Source organism: Oncorhynchus keta, chromosome 20 (assembly GCF_023373465.1).
Source record: "Oncorhynchus keta strain PuntledgeMale-10-30-2019 chromosome 20, Oket_V2, whole genome shotgun sequence".
NCBI lineage: Eukaryota > Metazoa > Chordata > Actinopteri > Salmoniformes > Salmonidae > Oncorhynchus > Oncorhynchus keta.
This window is the reverse complement of record NC_068440.1, coordinates 13,941,912-13,965,463: the sequence shown is the minus strand read 5'-3', so window position 1 is coordinate 13,965,463 and position 23,552 is coordinate 13,941,912. Positions and strand designations below refer to the sequence as shown.

General features: G+C 42.1%; 1 protein-coding gene across 9 annotated transcripts in view; it reads right to left on the bottom strand.

The window, feature by feature from the left end:
- LOC118399441 (ras/Rap GTPase-activating protein SynGAP-like) overlaps nucleotides 1-23,552 on the bottom strand; it is a 95,847-nt gene that overhangs the window by 46,164 nt on the left and 26,131 nt on the right. The window contains exon 1 of one of the 9 annotated variants that reach the window (XM_052472114.1): nucleotides 6,136-8,155. The exons of 7 other annotated variants lie outside the window; for them this stretch is intronic. The gene's annotated coding sequence lies outside the window, so the exon portion shown is untranslated. Of the gene's footprint in view, nucleotides 1-6,135; nucleotides 8,156-23,552 lie in introns of those variants that run through there. One more of the 9 variants, XM_052472115.1, reaches the window with a different exon arrangement.

Below are 23,552 nucleotides of genomic sequence, written 5' to 3'. Positions count from 1 at the left end.
AAATAAACCACTACTAAAGGACACCAATAAGAAGAGGTTTGGGCCAAGAAACATGAGCAATGGACATTAGACCGGTGGAAATCTGTCCGTTGGTCTGAGGAGTCCAAATTTTAGATTTTTGTTCCAACAGCCGTGTCTTTGTGAGATGCAGAGTAGTTCAAATCAAATCAAATGTATTTATATAGCCCTTCGTACATCAGCTGATATCTCAAAGTGCTGTACAGAAACCCAGCCTAAAACCCCAAACAGCAAGCAATGCAGGTGTAGAAGCACGGTGGCTAGGAAAAACTCCCTAGAAAGGCCAAAACCTAGGAAGAAACCGAGAGAGGAACCAGGCCATGTGGTGAATTTATAGTTGAACTGATGATCTCTGCATCTCTCCTACTTCGAAGCATGGAGGAGGAGGTGTGATGTGTGGGGGTACTTTGTTGGCGACACTGTCAGTGATTTATTTACAGCGATTCGCCATCCCATCTGGTTTGAGCTTAATGGGACTATAATTTGTTTAACAACAGGCCAATGACCTAACCCACCTCCGGGCTATGTTAGGGCTTTTTGACCAAGAAGGAGAGTGAAGGAGTGCTGCATCAGATGACCTGGCCTCCACAATCACCCGATCTCAACCCAACTGAGATGGTTAGGGATGAGTCGGACCGCAGAGTGAAGGAAAAACAAGTGCTCTGCATATGTGGGAACTCCTACAATACTGTTGGAAAAGCATGCCAGGTGAAGCTGGTTGAGAAAATGCCAAGAGTGTGCAAAGATGTCATCAAGGCAAAGGGTGGCTACTTTGAAGAATCTAAAATATATTTTGATTTGTTTTACACTATTTGGTTACTACATGATTCCATATGTGTTGATGTCTTCGCTATAATTTTACAATGCAGAAAATAATAAAAAATTAACAACGAGTAGGTGTGTCAAAACTTTTGACTGGGACTGTATAGACACATATACATATATACAGTGCCTTTGGAAAGTATTCAGACCTTTTGACTTTTTCAAAATGTTGTTTTGTTAGGTATAATTTTGTTAGGCCTTATTCTAAAATGTATAAAATAGTTTTTTTTTACCCTCATTAATCTATACACAATACCCCATAATGACAAAGCAAAAACAGGTTTTTAGAAATGTAGAAAAAACGGGAATATTACATTTAAATAAGTATTCAGACCTTTTACTCAGTACTTTGTTGAAGCTCCTTTGGCAGCGATTCCAGCCTTGAGTCTTCTTGTGTATGATTCTACAAGCTTGGCACACCTGTATTTGGGGAGTTTCTCCTGTTCTTCTCTGCAGGATCCTCTCAAGCTCTGCCAGGTTGGATGGGGAGAATTGGTGCACAGCTATTTTCAGGTCTCTCAGAGATGTTAGATCTGGTTCAAGTAAGGATTCTGGCTGAGCCCCTCAAGGACATTCAGAGGCTTGTCCCGAAGCCACTCCTGCGTTGTCTTGGCTGTGTGCTTAGGGTCATGGTCCTGTTGGAAGGTGAACCTTCACCACAGCCTGAGCGCTCTGAAGCAGGTTTTCATCAATGATCTCTCTATACTTTGCTCCGTTCATCTTTTCCTCTATACAGATTAGTTTCCCAGTCCCTGCCACTGAAAAACATCCCCACAGCATGATGCTGCCACCACCATGTTTCACCATAGGGATGGTACCAGGTTTCCTCCAGACGTTACGCTTGGAATTCAGGCCAAAGAGTTCAATCATGGTTTCTTCCCACTAGGAATGTGATGAAAAAAATAAAAGCTGAAATAAATCATTCTCTCTACTATTATTCTGACATTTCACATTCTTAAAATAAAGTGGGGATCCTAACTGACCTAAGACAGGGAATTTTTACTAGGATTACATGTCAGGAATTGTGACAAACTGAGTTTAAATGTAGTTGGCTAAGGTGTATGTAAAATTCCGACTTCAAGTGTATAAACAAATCAATAAGAATGGAATAAGATTGCATAAAAAATTGGTAGAATGCAATGCAATCTTCAACCTTTTGTATATATGTTTTTCTTGTGTGTGTGAGAGTGTGAGTGTGTGAATTAAAAGGTCTGTCTAGTCCAGTAGTCTGCATATTAATCTCTGATAGTTCTAGGTGTCTTTTGTGAGAGGATACCTCATTATATGTCGGCTGATACATTGTTATTTATTTTACCCTTACTGGCCCTACAAAACCACTTCTAGCAGCATCTGGTCTCCCATCCAGGACCAACCCTGCTTAGATTTAGAAACAAGACAGCAGTGGGATGCAGGGTGGTATGCTGCTGGAAAATTACACATGGTGTAGACTGCATCATGTGGTCCACTTCTCTGAAGGAAAGTATTCTGCCCAACCTTACAGTAGTGGTCAGTGCTATGCTGTGATGGGCCGGGTCTAGTAGAGCTGTGTTGTGATGGGACGGGTCTAGTAGAGCTGTGTTGTGGTGGGCCGGGTCTAGTAGAGCTGTGTTGTGGTGGGCCGGGTCTAGTAGAGCTGTGTTGTGGTGGGCCGGGTCTAATAGAGCTGTGTTGTGGTGGGCCGGGTCTAGTAGAGCTGTGTTGTGATGGGACGGGTCTAGTAGAGCTGTGTTGTGATGGGCCAGGTCTAGTAGAGCTGTGTTGTGGTGGGCCGGGTCTAGTAGAGCTGTGTTGTGGTGGGTCGGGTCTAATAGAGCTGTGCTGTGATGCGCCGGGTCTAGTAGAGCTGTGTTGTGATGGGCCGGGTCTAGTAGAGTTGTGTTGGGATGGGCCGGGTGTAGTAGTACTGTCCAGAGGCTGGTCTGGTAAATCTGTGCTGTGTTGGGCCCGGTCTTGTAGATCTCTGCTGTAACAAGCCATGTCTGGCGCTTCTGTCCTGGGGATGGTGGGGGTTGTATCAGATAGTGGAGTGGGGGGTCCCTGCTAAGTGTTGCATCCTTTAGGTGTTTAGCAAAGGTTATGACACTGTTCTGATCATGGTGTACATTATCGTATAAGTGTTCACATGTCAGAATGGGATGGTGAGCCATTCTGACATTGAGCAGTGAGTCACTCTCTCTCTCTCGTTCTTTCTCTCTCTATGTTCTATTCTGGATTCCAGCTCATTGTATTGCATCCATGGTAACAACTCTAAAAGCTTCCACTTGAACCATAAGACATTGGCACAACTAATAATTTGGAGCAAGAGACTTGAGAGTTAATCATCCAGGCCAAAACCACAGTCAATTCACACCAACATACATTACCACACACACTCTACACGTACAGTACACAAACACCACCCACACAATGTGCAAATCAGAGTGAATTTTTCACAATCATGTGTGAGGAACAAATAAAATAGTTTTGCATAGGACCTGGTACCAGAGCAATGGAACAGTAATAAGACACACAACTGGTATCCTAGTGCAAACACATGCCTTATGGCTCTTGCTGTGACATTATTACATATCACACAACAAAATATTTTAACATTGAAATATCATTATTTTCTTGTGTGTGTGATGACATCGTTGTGAAAATCTCTGTATTTGTGTGTGCCTGTTTATATTCTAAATGTAAATTTGATATCAGGCCAGAGTGTGTGTGGGTGGTAACAGCTTCCAGATAACTGAGAGAGAGAGAGAGAGAGAGAGAGAGAGAGAGAGAGAGAGAGAGAGAGAGAGAGAGAGGGGAGGGAAAGGGAGAGCAAAGAAGATTGAGAGTGGGTGTTTGAGAAGTACACAATAGCCCCAAGCCTTCCACATGTTTCTCTGTTCATGAGTTTGAGATATTTTTGTGGACTAAAACTTTAATCAGCCTACATCTCTACATTTTAAAGAAGTAATAGGAATAGATGGCCTATTCAAAAATAGTTCCGGCTTTTGTTGACCAGCGGAGGGCCAGTAACTGAAAGGTTGCTGGTTTGAATGCCCAAGCCGACAAGTTGAAAAATCTGTCACTCTGCCCTTGACCCCAATATGCTACAGGGGCGCCGTACTACTATCGCTGACTCTGTAAAACAACACATTTCACTGCACCTATTGACAACACATTTCACTGCACCTATCCGGTCCGTGACAATAAAACATATTTTAGTAAATGTATTTTTTTATATGAGAACATCTGTAAAGTCAGAACGAATTGGAACATGTCGTCCATTCTGTTCAACAACGCCCACAAGATTTACAGGACTCATCTAAAGTCGGTCCCGTCGACTTGCCAACTCAGCACAGGTCTTCTCAGGAAAACATCTGTAAAGTCTGAAGGGTTTGAGCCCATTATTTGGAACGAACGTGTCGTCCGTTTTGCTCTACGACACCCACAAACTTCACAGGTGAGAATAGGCTTATTTTGAAACCAGGGTTGCACATGTCACCTTTTTTCCATCCCTGATTCTTTCTGACATCTCTTAGATGCATTTCAGACATTTAAAATCATGCTTCCTTTTTATTTATTTTTGTACAATTTTATTTTGCCCTGTATCGAATGTGTTATTCAATGCGTTTCTATGGGCTAATAGCATTAAAGCCGAATTCAATGTTTCATCAAATATTTTTTTTAATATTTATTTTGGATACCTACAAGGGTCCTACAATTCCAAATCAAATAGCAATGGTCCGTCCATCTTATGACCATCTTAGAAAATGCTAAATATTAGTAGTTTAATAGATATTGCCAGAGCCTTACACTCTGGGTTTAATTAACATAATCTGTAGCTAACTACACTCAAGCACACTCGATTAGTGTTGGCTGAACAATTTGATGTGCATGAACAACAGGAACTATACTGCAAGAGTTTGCCACAGCATCTACGGTAGGTTTATATCTGCTTCAATGCTGTTCCCAGTGCTCCCCTTTTTCTATTGTTACCATGACAACTATTCATTTGAAGTTCTCACTGCACACACTAACTTCAGTTTCCAATCTGTTAGGTACAGTACAAAGCTAATACTATATAAGGGACTAAACTGAGTCAGAAAAAAAGGAGCTTCACATTTGGAAGCACGTCATCAATAGACATCTTGATGGCAAAAGTTCAGAGCTATGACTAGCATCCAAGAAGGTGTGGAGCTCATGTATTTGCCAGGTAGACTGAGCACAGAACAAGGGCTGGAACGCTATCAGGAGTGCCTTTGATTTTCATAGCAGCACATCTAGGGTCTAGTGAGTTTAGAAATTGTCTGTCCCATGGTGTGACCCATTCAGTGCGGGTGGCAAACCTGGATGGAATGTCAACCAGCTCACGGAATGAGACTGCTTATTGCTAAATCAAGTGTCGACTCTCTCCAATCCAGGACACACCAAGAATGTGCACGTCAAAAACTTCTGAAAACGATTTGTGGAAAATCCACCATCTGTAATTATTTAATTCTGGCTAAAATGTGGAAATGGCAAGACTAGCGTTTTAACAGGAACAAACTAAGGACCTAAGTATACTGTAGTGTTACAAGCAGGGATGTAGGGGTAAAAAAAGCAGACATAGACATTGGGGAATTGAAAGGGTGCAGAGTACCAAACACTAAAGCTAACACTAACAATGCTAATTTAGAATAATAGGTGCATAAGGGTATTCACCAAATATAAAAAGACTCCACTACATTATTGGTTACAATACATTAACCAGGAAGAAATACTGGTAAAAACAACATTGTGAGCCTCAGGTCCTCCATCAACAAATCAAGATGTGATGTGACTGTTCAGGTAGCCTCTGAACAGCACATGGCATGCATGGCCAATATTAATGTGACAATAACACTTTTGAGCAATCAGTAACATACAAGCCGACCAGTCCCATCCCTTGCCCCTTATTGGCTTGTGTTTATCCAGATTTCTATTCAGGATCCTTCTCTTTCCACAACAGCCCACGGCCCGGTCCAAAAACAATCCCTGGGCACTTCATGTAGATCTGAAGGAATTGGACAGGTAAAACCATATGGTAGGAGCTCCATCTAGCATACCAGAGGGCGAAGGAGCTACTACCATATCACGTATACCTATGGAATAAATTCAGATTCACATGGCCATAGGGGTTGTTTCTGGACAGGGCCCTTGTCGAGGCGGCTATATATTGGAACTTCAGTGCAATTTGCAGTTTACAGTTACAATTCAGTCTCAGTTAGACACTTCTGACATTCAACATGGGAGAGGATTACATGGACAAATCATCAAAGACGCTGATAGATTTACAGGCCTTACCCAAAAGTCAGGCTGTGAGTCGTTGATTTCCAAGTACTGCAGCTCGACAACTGAGTTATATCAGGGAGTCAGAGTCAGGGTTGGTTTCCAAGTAGCTTAAGCAGGGGGGGGGGTTAGTAGAAAGGTTCCAGGTTTTGTTGGTCCACAACACAGGGGGTGTAGGCTGAGATGTGTCCAGTAATAGGGTATAGGGTCCTCTCCTCTTTAAGTTAGCTTGTGCTTAACAGTATTCTCTGTGACCACATTTGAGACACTTAAAGTGGCCTGATATCCATGCTCCTTCATCACTACCAAATTGGTACTCTTCACATCACAATGGACAGGAATAGGAGTGTGTGCATCTCGTTATTTTAAGCTAAATTAGTATTAAATGTTCACCTTTACTGTAGATGTTCTTTGAATGTGTGCAATTGCATTTATGATAATACACTTTCAATAAATGAAGATAGCTCTCTGTGAAGTAAGCATATGTCATTTGCCAAAATGTTGTGCATTTTTGAGGACAATGAGTGATAAGGCTGTTCATCTTGCTGGCAGTTCTCATCAGTGTGCAGATTTTGGAGAAGCACATTAACAGGATACTGTTTTCAAATGAGTTTGTGTCGCTTGTGACATGGACTTAGCTTGTGTCTGTGGTAACGTCTTTCCAAACAACCCATTATTACAATACTATATGGTCAGTGCAACTAAGAATACAAGTAGGCTATTATTCAAATACACCTGCACACAGTCTTTAGATTATACATATTAGTAAATACAACATACACATTATAAATAGCCTTTGTTAAAATATGCTAATAATGACCAATATATATATTTTGTTGAAATGGCTACTTGCCACACCTCTTAACACAATCAAAAATGTGGTAGGCCTATTTCGTGATGTATATTGTTATAATGATCGTTATGTCTCAAGATTATTCGATTCTTTCTTCCACCAACCCCAAGCCATGCTTTTCAACGCTGGCAGCGGTAGCTCCTTGTCGTGCAGTCCCACAGAAGGCTCCTTGGCCGCAGCGGCTCCTTCTCTTCTGACTGTCTCACAACCCCAACGCTGAAATGTGACCCCTTTGCCGTTTTCTCGGTAACCTACAGAATCTCTTCTGAGGCTGATCTTTTTCATCTTTTTGTTGTGTTTATTTTTGCAGCCTATTACTCTTTCAATACGTAACTGGCGTTCTTTAAAAAAACACTCTCTGGTAGCCTAATGATGAATAAACAAGTAGGCGACTCTGTCAAATGTTTGTCAAATGCATTCAGTATTCTGTGAAATAAACTGCTGATTATTGCAAGCCATCGGAAATGTGGTTGAAATTCCCAGATGTGTCAGTATTGAGATAGGTGAAATGCGTACCATAAATCACCACTACTTTCATCGATATGACAAGGTCGGGGTTATCATACCTGCAGAAACGTGTGTAGAGATTTAGGGTGTATGCCAACAGCTAGGCTACGAATGCATCATCGTGCTTAGGCTATGTGCGCTTACACACCACGTCTGTCCATCAATAAAGAAAATATAGCCTATAGACTTATTATACCTTTCCAATGCGCGCATATGCCCAAAATCCAGAAGATACGTAAAACATGGACTATTTTACAATTCGTAGACTACATTCTGTTTGCTGATAGCAGCGGGGAAGCAGAGGACGCGTCCGTAGTCTGTCATCCTTCATTGAAGTAAAATAAACCGACATGTATTGTAAATGCATCACAATCCAAAGTAACTGGTTAATTAATTCAAAGGATTTGCAGCTTTGATGCTCCCTCTGTTCTATCGTCAAATATATTTCTCTATGGTGCTGCGTCAGACTTTATCGGTAGCTTGGAAAGATGGATTGATCGATGGCGTCGCACAGGTTGGTGATCTTGTATACATTGTCTCCCATCTCTCTTATCGCTGTTCCTCGAGCTCCGTCACTTGCAACGAGATGATTGAGACGCAAATAGTCAGAAAGAGGCGAAGGAGGTGTTGTAAAGTGATTGGTGAAAATCTCTCTCGATTATACTCTCTCTCCGTCTCTCGCTCTCGCGCACACACAAACACGCAGCGTAACAAGACGAGGTTACGAGAGAGGGGAAAGTGTGTGGGAAGGTTGTGCTCAATAACGGTATCGGTTTACAGGATGCTCGGTAGACTAAATGGTCACAAACGAACCAGACAACAGCCAGCTCTCCCAAGACTAAAACATTAAATTGTGTCTGAAAAATGCCCACATCTGAGAGAATAAAAATTATGCACCTCATTGCTGGTATTATCATTAGGCTACAATCAAAAGTGTAGCATATAACAGTTGGCTATATTCAGACCCCTTGACTTCTTCCACATTTTGTTATGTTACAGCCTTATTCTAAAAATGATTATCTTGTTTTTCCCCCCTCATCAATCTACACACAATAAATACCCCATAATGATGACGCAAAAACATTATTTTTTTTTGCAAATGTATAAAAAATAATAAAAAATTAAATATTACAATTACATAAGTATTCAGACCCATTACTCAGTACTTTGTCTAAGCGCCTTTGGCAGCGATTGCGGCCTCGAATCTTCTTGGTTCTAAGTCTACAAGCTTGGCACACCTGTATTTGGGGAGTGTCACGCATTCTTCTCTCCAGATCCTCTCAAGCTCTGTTAGGTTCGATGGGGAACGTTGCTGTACAGCCATTTTCAGGTCTCTCCAGAAATGTTCAATCTGGTTCAAGTCAGAACTCTGTCTGGGACACTCAGACATTCAGAGACTTGTCCCGAACCCAGTTCTGCGTTGTCTTGGCTTTGTGCTTATGGTCGTTGTTCTTTTGTAACGTGAACCTTTACCTCAGCCTGAGGTCCTGAGCGCTCTGGAGCAGGTTTTCATCAAGGATCTCTCTGTAATTTGCTCTGTACATATTTCCCTCGATTCTGACTAGTCTCCCAGTCCCTGCAACTGAAAAACATCCCCACAGCATGATGCTCCCACCACCATTCTTCACCGTAGGGATGGTGCCAGCCAGACATGACACTTGGCATTCAGGCCAAAGAGTTCAGTCTTGGTTTCATCATGGTCTGACAATACTTTAGGTGCCTTATTGCAAACTCCAAGCGGCTGTCATGTTGCTTTTACTTCCATCTGGACACTCTACCATAAAAGGCCTGATTGGTAGAGTGCTGCAGAGATGGTTGTCCTTCTGGAAGGTTCTCCCATCTCCACAGAGGAACACTGGAGCTCTGTCAGAGTGACCATCGGGTTCTTGGTCACCTCCCTGACCAAGGCTGTTCTCCCTGATTGCTTAGTTTGGCCGGCGGCCAGCTCCAGGAAGAGTCTTGGTGGTTACACACTTCTTCCATTTAAGATAATTGAAGGCCACTGTGTTCTTGGGGATATTTAATGCTGCAAATTGTTTTGAAAATTTTTGATTCCTTCGACCTCATGGCTTGGTTTTTGCTCTGTCATGCACTGTGGGACCTTATATAGAAAGGTGTGTGCCTTTCAAAATCATGTCCAATCAATTGAATTTACCACAGGAGGACTCCAATCGAGCCGTAGGGACATGTCAAGGATGATCAAAGGAAACAGGGTGCACTTGAGCTTATGTAAATAAGTATTTCTGTTTAAAACATTTTATAAATTTGCAAACCTGTTGTCCCTTTGTCATTATGGGGTATTATGCGTCGATTGATGAGGGAAAAAAACAAGTTAATCAATTTTAGAATAAGGCTAGAACGTAACAAAATGTGGAACACGGGAAGGGTTCTGAATACTTTCTGAATGCACTGTAATTACATTATTTAATAGTAGCCATGTCCTTGTTCCCTGGATAAACCAACTTCTGTTATTTCATGCAAGATTGATTGTGATGGGCTGTCTAACATCTGGAATCCATCTGATGGTTTCCCTCTGCTGTGTGGACACAGCACTCAAAATAATTAGTGTAGTATTCACACCCCTCAACTTCGTTTCACATTTTGATGTGTTACAGCCTGATTTTAAAATGGATTTTAAATTTAGATTTTTTTTTATCACTGACCTATACCCCGTAATGTCAAAGTTGAATTATGTTTTACCAAATGTTTACAAATTAATTAAATATGAAAAGCTGAAATGTCTTGAGTCAATAAGTATTCGACCTCTTTGTTATGTCAAGCCTAAATATATTCAAGCCTAAAGAATTGCTTAAGTCACATATTAAGTTGCATGGACTGACTCTGTGTGCAATAATAGTGTTTAATAACATGATTTTTTATGATCTGTAAGGTTCCTCAGTCGAGCAATGAATTTCAAACACTGATTTAACCACAAAGACCAGTGAGGTTTGCCAATGCCTCACAAAGAAGGGCATTGGAAGTTAAAAAAGCAGACATTGTCTATCCCTTTGAGCATGGTGAAGTTATTAATTGCACTTTGAATGGTGTATCAATACACCCAGTCACTACAAAGATACAGGCGTCGTTCCTAACTCAGTTGCCGGAAAGGAAGGAAACCGCTCAGGGATTTCACCACGAGGCCAATGGTGACTTTAAAGTAGATACAGAGTTTAATGGCTGTGATAGGAGAAAACTGGGGATGGATCACAACATTGTAGTTACTCCACAATACTAACCTAATTGACAGAGTGAAAAGAAGGAAGTCTGTACAGAATACAATCTTCCAAAACATGCTTCCTGTTTATAGCAAGGCACTAAAGTAATACTGTAAAGAATGTGGCAAAGCAATTCATTTTTTTCTCCTGAATACAAAGTGTTAAGTTTGGGGCAAATACAACACATTACTGAGTACCACTCTCCATATTTTCAAGCATTGATTTGATTTGATCATGTTATGGGTATGCTTGAAATCGTTATGGACTGAGTTTTTCAGGATAAGAAAGAAACAGAATGGTGTTAAGAACAGGCAAAATCCCAGAGGAAAACCTAGTTCAGTCTGCTTTCCACCACACATTGGGAGATGAATTCACCTTTCAGTAGGACAATAACCAAAAGCACAAAGCCAAATCTACACTGGAGTTGCTTACAAAGAAGACAGTGAACGTTCCTGAGTGGCCGAGTTGCAGTTTTCACTTCACTGTTTGACAATCCATGGCAAGACTTAAAAATGACAGAACTTAAAGCATTTTGAAAGGAATAATGGAGAACATATTGTACAATCCAGGTGTGGAAAGCTAGTTGAGACTTATCAGAAAGCCTCACAGCTGTAATCCCTGCCAAAGGTTATTCTAACATTAAGGGGTATTATGTACAGATGGGTAGAAAAATACAAAATTAATTCATTTAGAATTCTGGCCGTAACACAACAAAATGTGGAATAAGTCAAGGGGTGTGGATACTTTCTGAAGGCACTGCGTTTGAAAATATGTGCCTACAGGGTGATATTTTGGCAGCTATAGCATACTGTAAGTGGACCTTTCTATTTTAATCTTCAGTCATTTATATGTATTCCGTCTGGAGAATACTGACAGTTATACATTGTCATTGAGGCATTGGCGTAAGAAACCAACCAACAGGGTTGATACATCATATTTGACTTCATAGGAAATCTCCATCTGTTCAAAAGATGCTCCTCCAGCAGTAGCATGTGTACTTCATTTATTACACACAGACTGTGTTGCTCAACCCTGGTCCTGGCGATCAACTGGATGTGGAGCCCTTTGTTGAAGACCAATAATAACAAACATGATTTAACTAATCAAGGGCTTGATCAGTTGTGTTCGAGCTGGGCTAGAACAAACACCTACTGTAGACATCCTGGGTCTCAAAGGACCAGGACTGAAGACCACTTACGCACAAATGCTGTCTCTCTGAATCTAGTAGATCTGTAGCATCAGCACTTCAAGAAAAAAAATGCTAAGCATTTTTAGAGAGAGAATTTTCCTACAGGGTTACAGTGAAGTTTGCTTTCAATTCCTCCACCATTCCAAGCCCAAACTTCATGCCCTACATTTCTATCAACGTTTATTTGTCACGTGCGCTGAATACAACAGGTGCCGACCTTAGTGAAATGCTTACTTACAGGCTAGTGCAAAAAAGGTATTAGGTGAACAATAGGTAGGTAAAGAAATAAAAACAACAGTAAAAAGACAGGCTATATACAGTAGTGAGGCTGTATACAGTAGAGAGGTTATAAAAGTAGTGAGGCTACGTACAGACACCGGTTAGTCAGGCTGATTGAGGTAGTATGTACATGTAGATATGTTTAAAGTGGCTATGCAGCGTAAAAGAGGGGTTGGAGGGTGGTGGGTGGGACACAATGCAGATAGCCAGGTTAGCCACTGTGCGGGAGCACTGGTTGGTCGGCCCAATTGAGGTAGTATGTACATGAATGTGTAGTTAAAGTGACTAAGCATACATGATAAACAGAGAGCAGCAGCAGCGTAAAAGGAGGGGTTGGGGTGGGGGCACACAATGCAAATAGTCCGGGTAACCATTTGATTACCTGTTCAGGAGTCTTATGGCTTGGGGGTAAAAACTGTTGAGAAGCCTTTTTGTCCTAGACTTTGCACTCCGGTACCGCTTGCCATGCGGTAGTAGAGAGAACAGTACATGACTGGGGTGGCTGGGGTCTTAGACAATTTTTGGGTCCTTTCTCTGACACCGCCTGGTGTAGAGGTCCTGGATGGCAGGCAGCTTAGCCCCAGTGATGTACTGGGCCGTACGCACTACCCTCTGTAGTGCCTTGTGGTCAGAGGCCGAACAGTTGCTGTACCAGGCAGTGATGCAACCTGTCAGGATGCTCTCGATGTTGCAGCTGTAGAACCTTTTGAGGATCTCAGGACCCATGCCAAATCTTTAGTTTCCTGAGGGGGAATAGGCTTTGTCGTGCCCTCTTCACAACTGTCTTGGTGTGTTTGGACCATTTTAGTTTGTTGTTGATCAACAACGGGTAGAGTAGGTCTAAACGTATAACACTTAATTCAACCACTGATGCAGATGGCTTTCGTTAAACAAAATACCCTCACTAAACAGAAGGATTATTTTTACACACATCTTTGAATGAACACATAACTGCACAAATTGTATTCTGACAACCTGTTCCATGTTCTACAGTAGTTTAGTCCAGATGGGACGGTGTTAGCCAATCATGGTTCCTGGATCCAACCAAGCCAGACATGTGGGGGATAAATCAGTATTCCCAGTTTCCATGACAACTCTACTGTATGCCTATGAATATTCTCCTTTTTCCCTGCAGGCAGCACAAAAGGAGATTTTTACTTGAAGAGGAGGAAAATATAGAGGAACATGGAGAGAGAGGTCAAGGTGATGGTGGCGTAACAATAAACTGAACAGGTTACTATTTAACAGACTTCAGCCTGGTTATTACCATGGTTACCATCAGGAGAGAGATGTACTTTGACCTCGATAATGTTGCAGTCTCATTGTATTTCCCCCCACTATATTATTATAATTCCTTTATTTTAAACATACACACACAATGCCGATTATCATATCAAGGTTCATCTGTGCTCAGCTCCTGGACTATTAAAATACCTGATACGTAATTGCTACTAAAACTGGCTAGTTTGGGGCGGCAGGTAGCCTATTGGTTAGAGCGTTGGACTTGTAATCAAAAGGTTGCCAGATCAAACCCCAAGCTGACAAAGTAAACATCTGTCATTCTGCCCCTGAACAAGGAGGTTAACCCACTGTTCCTAGTCTGTCATTGAAAATAAGAATTTGTTCTAAACTCTTGCCTAGTTAAATAAAGGTAAAATAAATTAAGAAATGGCACAAAAATACACTTTTCAGCTGATGTCAAGATGAAAAAAAATCCCATTTGAATTGGGCATTACCCTATTTCATCAAAACTGGTTACTAGGAATATCTAGAAAAGTATAAAATTGTTCAGTGTAAAAGCATTCGTGCATTATGAAAGAGTGCATGTTTGAACTGATGTTTGGTTTGATATGTATGAATTTCATACAACCTATAGTTTCATACGGGCAGTGTAGGACCTCATTTGGCACAAGGGCTGCTTTTTTTACATAGACCAAATGGGGCCCAATGAATTGTAGTATATCGTTAAAGTACAGATTCAAACCAATCACAGGACACTGCTGATGTGTAAAACATCTGATGGTGTTCTTCCCTTGCGACTGCAAGAGCACCAATTGTATCACTCACGTTTTGTAAGTGAATACTTTCTGAGGGCACTGTATATATACAGTACCAGTCAAATGTTTGGACACACCTACTCATTCAAGGGTTTTTCTTTATTTTTACTATTTTCTACATTGTAGAATAATAGTGAAGACATCAAAACTATGAAATAACATAACATAATCATGTAGGAACCCCAAAAATGACTATTCAAAGTAGACACCCTGTGCCTCGATGACAGCTTTGCAAACTCTTGGCATTCTCTCAACCAGCATCACCTGGAATGCTTTTCCAACAGTCTTCAAGGAGTTCCCACATTCATATGCTGATAACTTGTTGCCTGCTTTTCCTTCACTCTGGGGTCCAACTCATCCCAAACCATCTCAATTGGTTTGAGGTCAGGTGATTGTGGAGGCCAGGTCATCTGATGCTGCACTCCATCACTCTCCTTCTTGGTCAAATAGTCCTTACACAGCCTGGAGGTGTGTTGAGTCATTGTCCTGTTGAAAAACAGATGATAGTCCCGCTAAGCACAAACCAGGTGGGATGGTGTAACGGTTGTCGTAGGCGGCTCCGACAGCTCCTGACTGACGGCTGCTCTGGCAGCTCCTGACTGATGGGCGGCGGACTCTGGCAGCTCCGGACAGGAGGAAGGCTCTGGCAGCTCCGGACAGGAGGGAGACTCTGGCAGCTCCGGACAGGAGGGAGACTCTGGCAGCTCCGGACAGGAGGGAGACTCTGGCAGCTCCGGACAGGAGGGAGACTCTGGCAGCTCCGGACAGGAGGGAGACTCTGGCAGCTCCGGACAGGAGGGAGACTCTGGCAGCTCCGGACAGGAGGGAGACTCTGGCAGCTCCGGACAGGAGGAGACTCTGGCAGCTCCGGACAGGAGGGAGACTCTGGCAGCTCCGGACAGGAGGGAGACTCTGGCAGCTCCGGACAGGAGGGAGACTCTGGCATCTCCGGACAGGAGGGAGACTCTGGCAGCTCCGGACAGGAGGGAGACTCTGGCAGCTCCGGACAGGAGGGAGACTCTGGCAGCTCCGGACAGGAGGGAGACTCTGGCAGCTCCGGACAGGAGGGAGACTCTGGCAGCTCCGGACAGGAGGGAGACTCTGGCAGCTCCGGACAGGAGGGAGACTCTGGCAGCTCCGGACAGGAGGGAGACTCTGGCAGCTCCGGACAGGAGGGAGACTCTGGCAGCTCCGGACAGGAGGGAGACTCTGGCAGCTCCGGACAGGAGGGAGACTCTGGCAGCTCCGGACAGGAGGGAGCACCTGGAGGGAGGAGATGGAGAGACAGCCTGGTGCGTGGGGCAGCCACAGGAGGCCTGGTGCGTGGAGGTGACACCGGATGACCGGACCGTGGAGGCACACTGGAGGTCTAGAGCACCGAGCCTGCACAACCTGTCCTGGCTGGGTAATCCCTGTAGCCCAGCAAGTGCAACGGGGTGGAACAGACCGCACTGGGCTGTGCTGGCGAACCGGGGACACTGTACGTAGGGCTGGTGCCATATAACCTGGGCCGAGGAGACGTACTGGAGACCAGATGCGCTGAGCCGGCTTCATTATTCCTGGCTCGATGCCCACTCTAGCCTGGCCGATACGAGGAGCTGCGATGAAGCGCACCGGGCTATGCCTGCGCACTGGGGACACCGTGCGCCTCACGGCATAACATGGTGCCTGCCCGGTCCACCTCTCGCCACGGTAAGCACGGGGAGTTGGCTCAGGTCTCCAACCTGACTTAGCCACAATCCCCGTGTGCTCCCCCCAATACATTTTTGGGGCTGCCTCTTGGGCTTCCTTGCCAGCCGTGTTCCCTCAAAGCGCTGGCTCCCTTTACCTGCTGCCTCCGCTCTCCTGGCTGTCACCACCTGTTGCCATGGGAGGAGATCCCTTCCAGCCAGGATCTCATCCCATGTGTATGAACCCTTCCCGTCCAGAATGTCCTCCCATGTCCATGAGTCCATTCCACGCTGCTCCAAGGTGCAGCGTGGTACGTGTTCATGGTAGATTTAATAAAGAAACTGAACACTAGAACAAAAAAACAACAAAGTGGAACAAACGAAACAGTTGTCTGGTGCAGACACACAAAGACAGAAAACAACTACCCACACCCATAGTGGGAAAATAGGCTGCCTAAGTATGGTTCTCAATCAGAGACAATGATTGCCAGCTGCCTCTGATTGGGAACCATTCCAGGCCAAACACATAGAAATACAAAACCTAAACTACAAAACATAGAATGCCCACCCCAACTCATGCCCTGACCAAACTAAAATGAGTGACCTTCATGTCTTGAAGTAATGAAGACTGTCCTTTCTCTTTGCTTATTTGAGCTATTCTTGCCATAATATGGACTTGGTCTTTTACCAAATAAGGCTATATTCTGTACCCCACCCCTACCTTGTCACAACACAACTGATTGGCTCAAACGCATTAAGAAGGAATTCAATTCCACAAATGTATGTTTAACAAGGCACACCTGTTAATTGAAATGCATTCCAGGTGACTACCTCATGAAGGTGGTTGAGAGAATGCCTAGAGTGTGCAAGACTGTCAGCAAGGCAAAGGGTGGCTACTTTGAAAAATATTAAATATATTTTGATTTGTTAAAAACAAAATTGGTTACTACATGATTCCATATGTGTTATTTCATAGTTTGATGGCTTCACTATTACTCTACAATGTAAAAATAAAGAAAAACCCTTGAATGAAATAGTGAGTGCCAACTTTTGACTAGTACTGTATATACAGTGGAATTCAGAAGTTTACATACACTTAGTTTGGAGTCATTAAAACTCATTTTTCAACCACTCCACAAATTTCTTCTTAACAAACTATAGCTTTGGCAAGTCGGTTAGGACATCTACTTTGTGCATGACACGAGTAATTTTTCCTGCAATTGTTTACAGACAGATTATTTCACTTATAATTCACTGTATCACAATTCCAGTGGGTCAGAAGTTTACATACACATTCACACTTCTTCAAAAACATTTATACCAATTTATTGAACTTACAGGCAACAATTGATCTAATCATTATGGTATGGTACACAGTGTTAAGTACCTCAATAGACCGTAAAGGTAATCCCTCTAAACACTATCATCACCGTGCTATTAAGGAAATCACACATATTATGGACACATTAGAAATAGTTGATATTTGGAGACTAACAAACCCTGACCTAGTGCAATATAGCTTAATCAATCTAGTCGTCTTGACTACTTTGTCTCTTGCATCAAAGGTTCAAAAAGTTTAAATAGGAGACAGAATGCGATCGGATCATCATCTAATTGGCATTCACATAACTCTTATAGATTTTCCACGTGGACGGGGGTATTGGAAATTTAATCAAAGTTTTACTGGACAACTTATTTTTGACTAAGACAAAATAACTTATAACATATTATTTCCAGTATAATATAGGTTCAGCAAATCCCCTTTTTGTTTGGGATACCTTTAAATGTACCTTCAATTCAATATTCATCAATAATAAAAAAGCCGTTTCTGGCTAAAGAAACAAGACAAACGAGGGAAATCCATGAACTAATAGTACAGGTAGATAGCAATAAAAACGATACTACAGAGATACAAAATAAGTACAAAATAAGTTAGAGGAAAAACAAAAAGGAACTAATTTAATCTATTACAAAAATAAAGCAAACTGGATGGTGAACTAGAAATACTTGGTATTCATTTCACAAAATATATAAATAAGCTCTCCACAATGAATTTCAATAGAAAACTTGTAAAAACCGACAAGATCCTGCAACCTGTCTATTTATGGAAAATTTTCCCTGATTAACTCCTTAGTCATATATCAGTTCTCTCACTTATGGCGCAGCCTAGTCCTGGTGTTTAGTTTTTCAAATCATATGATCAAAAAATATGTCGCTTTATCTGGGAAGCTAAACCAGACAAAATAAAACGAGCCTATCTATATAATGAATTGGGTGGGTTGAGATGATTAAATATAAAAGCACTAAACCTCTCTCTAAAAGCTTCACTCATTCAAAAGTTTTATTTGAACCCTAAATGGTTCTCAAGTAGTTTAATAAGAAAAGCACATCCATTGGTTAAAAATGGCCTTATTGCCTTTACGCACATTGCCATGTCTAATTTTTGATTAATCAAAAACGATACTTTTTTCAGAGTATCTGTCTTTTTCAAACAAGCATTGCAGATCTGGCTACAATTTCAATTTCATCCCCCTGAAAATATATATATTACAACATATATTATGGCTGAACTCAAATGTGCTGGTTGATAAAATACCTGTATTTATGGGAAAGATGTTAGAAAAGGGTATTTTGTGCTTAAATTATATTGTAACGGTAGAGTTATGTCCTTCATGGAGTTATCAGAATTGTATGGGAAGATCTGCTCAATCCAAGAGTACAACCAACTGATTACAGCATTGCCCCAAAAATGGAGGAGGCGGGTGGCAGCGGGAGGAGGTAGGGAACTGATCTGTCTGCCCAATATAAAGGATCCAAACTGGCAGAGGAATAAAAATAGCATAAATAGGAAAGTATACCAGTTTCATTTGAGGACCAGGATGTTGACAACTGTGCCATACAGATCGCAAAATAGTTGGGAAGAGATTATTGATGTACCGATTCCATGGTACAGGGTGTATGAGTTGATATATAAAACAATGCAAGATTCAAGACTTTGTGCTTTTCAGCTAAAAGTATTATATAGAATTCTTGCCACCAACAAAATGTTGAATATTTGGGGCATAAAATCATCGACGCTCTGCAGATTTTGTTGTGAGGATACAGAATCAATAGACCATGTATTTTGGTATTGTCCTCAGGTAGCCTGTTTCTGGTCTCAGACTCAGGAATGGCTGAAAATGCATAGCATTGATCTAAAATTGACCCTAGAAATAGTACTGTTAGGAGATCTGGAGAGACCAGGTCAGTCAATTACTAATATACTAAAACTCTTAGTAAAATATTTATCTTCAACACGCAATCTGTAGATTCTATTCGATTAGATAGATTCAAATTGTACGTTAAACATCATAGCATAGTTGAAAGATATGTGTTGCGTAGAAACACGAAGTGGGTGGCCAGCAGAGATGGAATGGTCTGAGGGTTAGTATGTGGTATTGGAGACAAGTGGGAGTGGAGTTGCTGTGTGAGAGAGAGAATGATGCTAAAAAGATAAAGGAGAAAAAAAAGTCAAAAGAAAACATAATAAAAGTACATTTGAATGACACTAAGTGGCAGTGTCTTCACAACTAATGCCGGTTTGCCTGAGGCTGATGCCGTGCAGGTGTTTGTACACATGCATATACACACACTCTCATTCAAATAAACACATACAAGAACACACACATACATGTAATAGTGCCAGACATGAACACAAACATATACAGTTGGCATTGCTGTTATGATTTCTGTTATGTTATGATGTCCTTTGTTTTAAATGCATTATTTTGTTCTATGTTTTTTGCTGTTTTCTCCTGTCTTTTCATTTTTTTCTCTTTAGTTCTCTTGGTAGTTGGTGCATTGGGGGCTTCTTGGGGGTGGGGAATTGAATAATTTGTATTGATTTTTTATTATTCTTCCAGGGGCGGGACTGTGAGAGGGGTCTCGAATGGTTGAGGGACAGCTATCGGGGAACTGTGGGGGGGATCTTGGAGGGTTCGGTTTTCACAAGATTGTGATCATGAAAAAGGAAACTATGACATATATTTTATATCACTATCATGCACACGCACCCTCACACATAAGGATGGCTCAGTTGTGGAAAGACTGATACATGTTTGATAGTGTCTTGATGCTGTATTGTTTGTCCTTCATGTTCTAATACTTTAATGTTACCCGTTCCTTGTGTTTTTTGTAATAAATAATAATAATAAAAAGTTTAAGTTGACTGTGCCTTTAAACAGCTTGGAAAATTCCAGAAAATTATGTCATGGCTTTAGAAGCTTCTGATTGACATCATTTGAGTCAGTTGGAGGTGTACCTGTAGATGTATTTCAAGGCCTATCTTCAAACTCAATGCCTCTTTGCATAACATAATGGGAAAATCAAAAGAAATCAGCCAAGACCTCAGAAAAAAATGTAGAAATGTAGAAATCCACAAATCTGGTTCATCCTTGAGAGCAATTTCCAAACGCCTGAAGGTCCCACGTTCATCTGTACAAATAGCGTGCAACTATAAAAACCATGGGACCACGCAGCCGTCATACCGCTCATCTCCTAGAAATAAACGTACTTTGGAGCAAAATATGCAAATCAATCCTAGAACAACAGCAAAGGACCCTGTGAAGATCCTGGAGGAAACAGGTAAAAAAGTATCTATATCCACAGTGAAATCCTATTAAAAAAAAATCCTAGTCCTATATCGACATAACCTGAAATGCCCCTCGGCAAGGAAGAAGCCACTGCTCCAAAACCGCCATAAAAAAGCCAGTCTATAGTTTGCAACTTCACCTGGGTTACAAAGATCGTACTTTTTCGGAGAAATGTCATCTGGTCTGATGAAACAAAAATAGAACTGTTTAGCCATAAAGACCATCGTTATGCTTGGAGGAAAAAGGGGGAGCTGAAACACACCATCCAACCGTGAAACAAAATCAAGGGATTGGAGTGGCCATCACAAAGCCCTGACCTCAATCCTATAGAAAAGTGTGTGCCAGCTCAGTTACACCAGCTCTGTCAGGAGGAATGGGCCAAAATTCACCCCTTATTGTGGGAAGCTTGTGGAAGGCTACCCGAAACGTTTGACCCAAGTTAAACAACGTAAAGGCAATGCTACCAAATACTAATTGAGTGTATGTAAACTTCTGACCCACTAGGAATGTGATGAAAGAAATAAAAGTTGAGATAAATAATTTTCTCTACTATTATTCTGACATGAAACATTCTTAAAATAAAGTGGTCATCCTAACTGACCTAAGACAGGGAATTTTTACTAGGACTAAATATCAGGAATTGTGAAAAACTGAGTTTAAATGTATTTGGCTAAGGTGTATGTAAACTTAAGACTTCAACTGTTTGGGGTAGAAATGTCCTTGTTATTGAAAGAAAAGCAAATTGTTTGTCCATTACCATCAAATTGGTCAGAAATACAGTGTAGACATTGTTAATGTTGTAAATGACTATTGTAGCTGGAAATGGTAGATTTTGAATGGAATATCTAGATAGGCGTACAGAGGTCCATTATCAGCAACCATCACTCCTGTGTTCCAATGGCACGTTGTGTTAGCTAATCCAAGTTTATCATTTTAAAAGGCAAATTGATCATAAGAAAACCCTTTTGCATTCATGTTAGCACAGCTGAAAACTGTTGTTCTGATTAAAGAAACCATAAATCTGTCCTTCTTTAGACTAGTTGAGTATCTGAAGCATCAGCATTTGTGGGTTCGATTATAGGCTCAAAATGAAACTTTCTTCTGAAACTCGTCAGGCTATTCTTGTTCTGAGAAATGAAGGCTATTCCATCCGAGAAATTGCCAAGAAACTGAAGATCTCATACAACGCTGTGTACTACTCCCTTCACAGAACAGTGCAAACTGGCTCTAACCAGAATAGAAAGAGGAGTGGGAGGCCCCGGTGCACAACTGAGGAAGAGGACAAGTACATTAGAGTGTCTAGTTTGAGAAACAGACGCCTCACAAGTCCTCAACTGACAGCTTCATTAAATAGTACCCGCAAAACACGTCTCAACATCAACAGTGAAGAGGCAACTCTGGGATGCTGGCCTTCTAGGCAGAGTTACTCTGTTCTGTGTCTGTGTTATTTTGCCCATCTTAATCTTTTCTTTCTATTGGCCAGTCTGAGATATGTCTTTTTCATTGCAACTCTGCCTAGAAGGCCAGCATCCTGGAGTCGCCTCTTCACGATTGACGTTGAGACTGGTGTTTTGCTTTGAACCTGTCTTTCAAAGTACATTTGTAAAAATCTAAATAACTTCACAGATCATTGTAAAGGGTTTAAACACTGTTTCCCATGCTTGTTCAATGAACAATAAACAATTAATGAACATGCACCTGTGGAACGGTCGTTAAGACACGAACAGCTTACAGACGGTAGGCAAATAAGGTCACAGTTATGAGAACTCAGGACACTAAAAGAGGCCTTTCGATTGACTCTGAAAAATACCAAAAGAAAGATGCCCAGGGTCCCTGCTCATCTGCGTGAATGTGCCTTAGGCATGCTTCAAGTAGGCATTAGGACCGCAAATGTGGTCCGGGCAATAAATAGCCATTTCTGTACTGTGAGACGCCTAAGACAGCACTACAGGGAGACAGGACGGACAGCTGACCGTCCTCGCAGTGGCAGACCATATGTAACTACACCTGCACAGGATCGGTACATCCGAACATCACACCTGCGGGACAGGTACAGGATGGCAACAACAACTGCCCGAGTTACACCAGGAACGCAAAACCACTCCATCAGTGCTCAGACTGTCCGCAATAGGCTGAGAGAGGCTAGACTGAGGGCTTGTAGGCCTGTTGTAAGGCAGGTCCTCACCAGACATCACCGGCAAAAACGGCGCCTATGGGTACAAACGAACCGTCGCTGGACCAGACAGGATTGGCAAAAAGTGCTCTTCACTAACGAGTCGCGGTTTTGTCTCACCAGGGATGATGGTCGGATTCGCGTTTATCGTCGAAGGAATGCGCGTTACACCGAGGCCTGTACTCAGGAGCGGGATCGATTTGGAGGTGGAGGGTCAGTCATGGTCTGGGGCAGTGTGTCACAGTATCATCGGACTGAGCTTGTTGTCATTGCAGGCAATCTCAACTCTGCGTTACAGGGAAGACATCCTCCTCCCTCATGTGGTACCCTTCCTGCAGGCTTATCCTGACATCACCCTCCAGCATGACAATGCCACCAGTCAAACTGCTCGTTCTGTGCGTGATTTCCTGCAAGACAGGAATGTCAGTGTTCTGAAAAGCCTGGATATCAATCCAATTGAGCACGTCTGGGACCTGTTGAATCGGAGGGTGAGGGCTAGGGCCATTCCCACCAGAAATGTCAGAGAACATGCAGGTGCCTTGGTGGAAGAGTGGGGTAACATCTCACAGCAAGAACTGGCATATCTGGTGCAGTCAATGAGGAGGAGATGCACTGCAGTACTTAACGCAGCTGGTGGCCACACCAGATAATGACTGTTACTTTTGATTTTGACCCCCCCTTTGTTCAGAGACACATTAATCCATTTCTGTTAGTCACATGTATGTGGAACTTGTTCCGTTTTTTTCTCAGTTATCAGTCAATATTTCTCAGTCAATATTACACATGTTTAAGTTTTCTGAAAATAAACACAGTTGACAGTGATAGGACGTTTCTTTTTTTGCTGAGTTTATCAGGGGA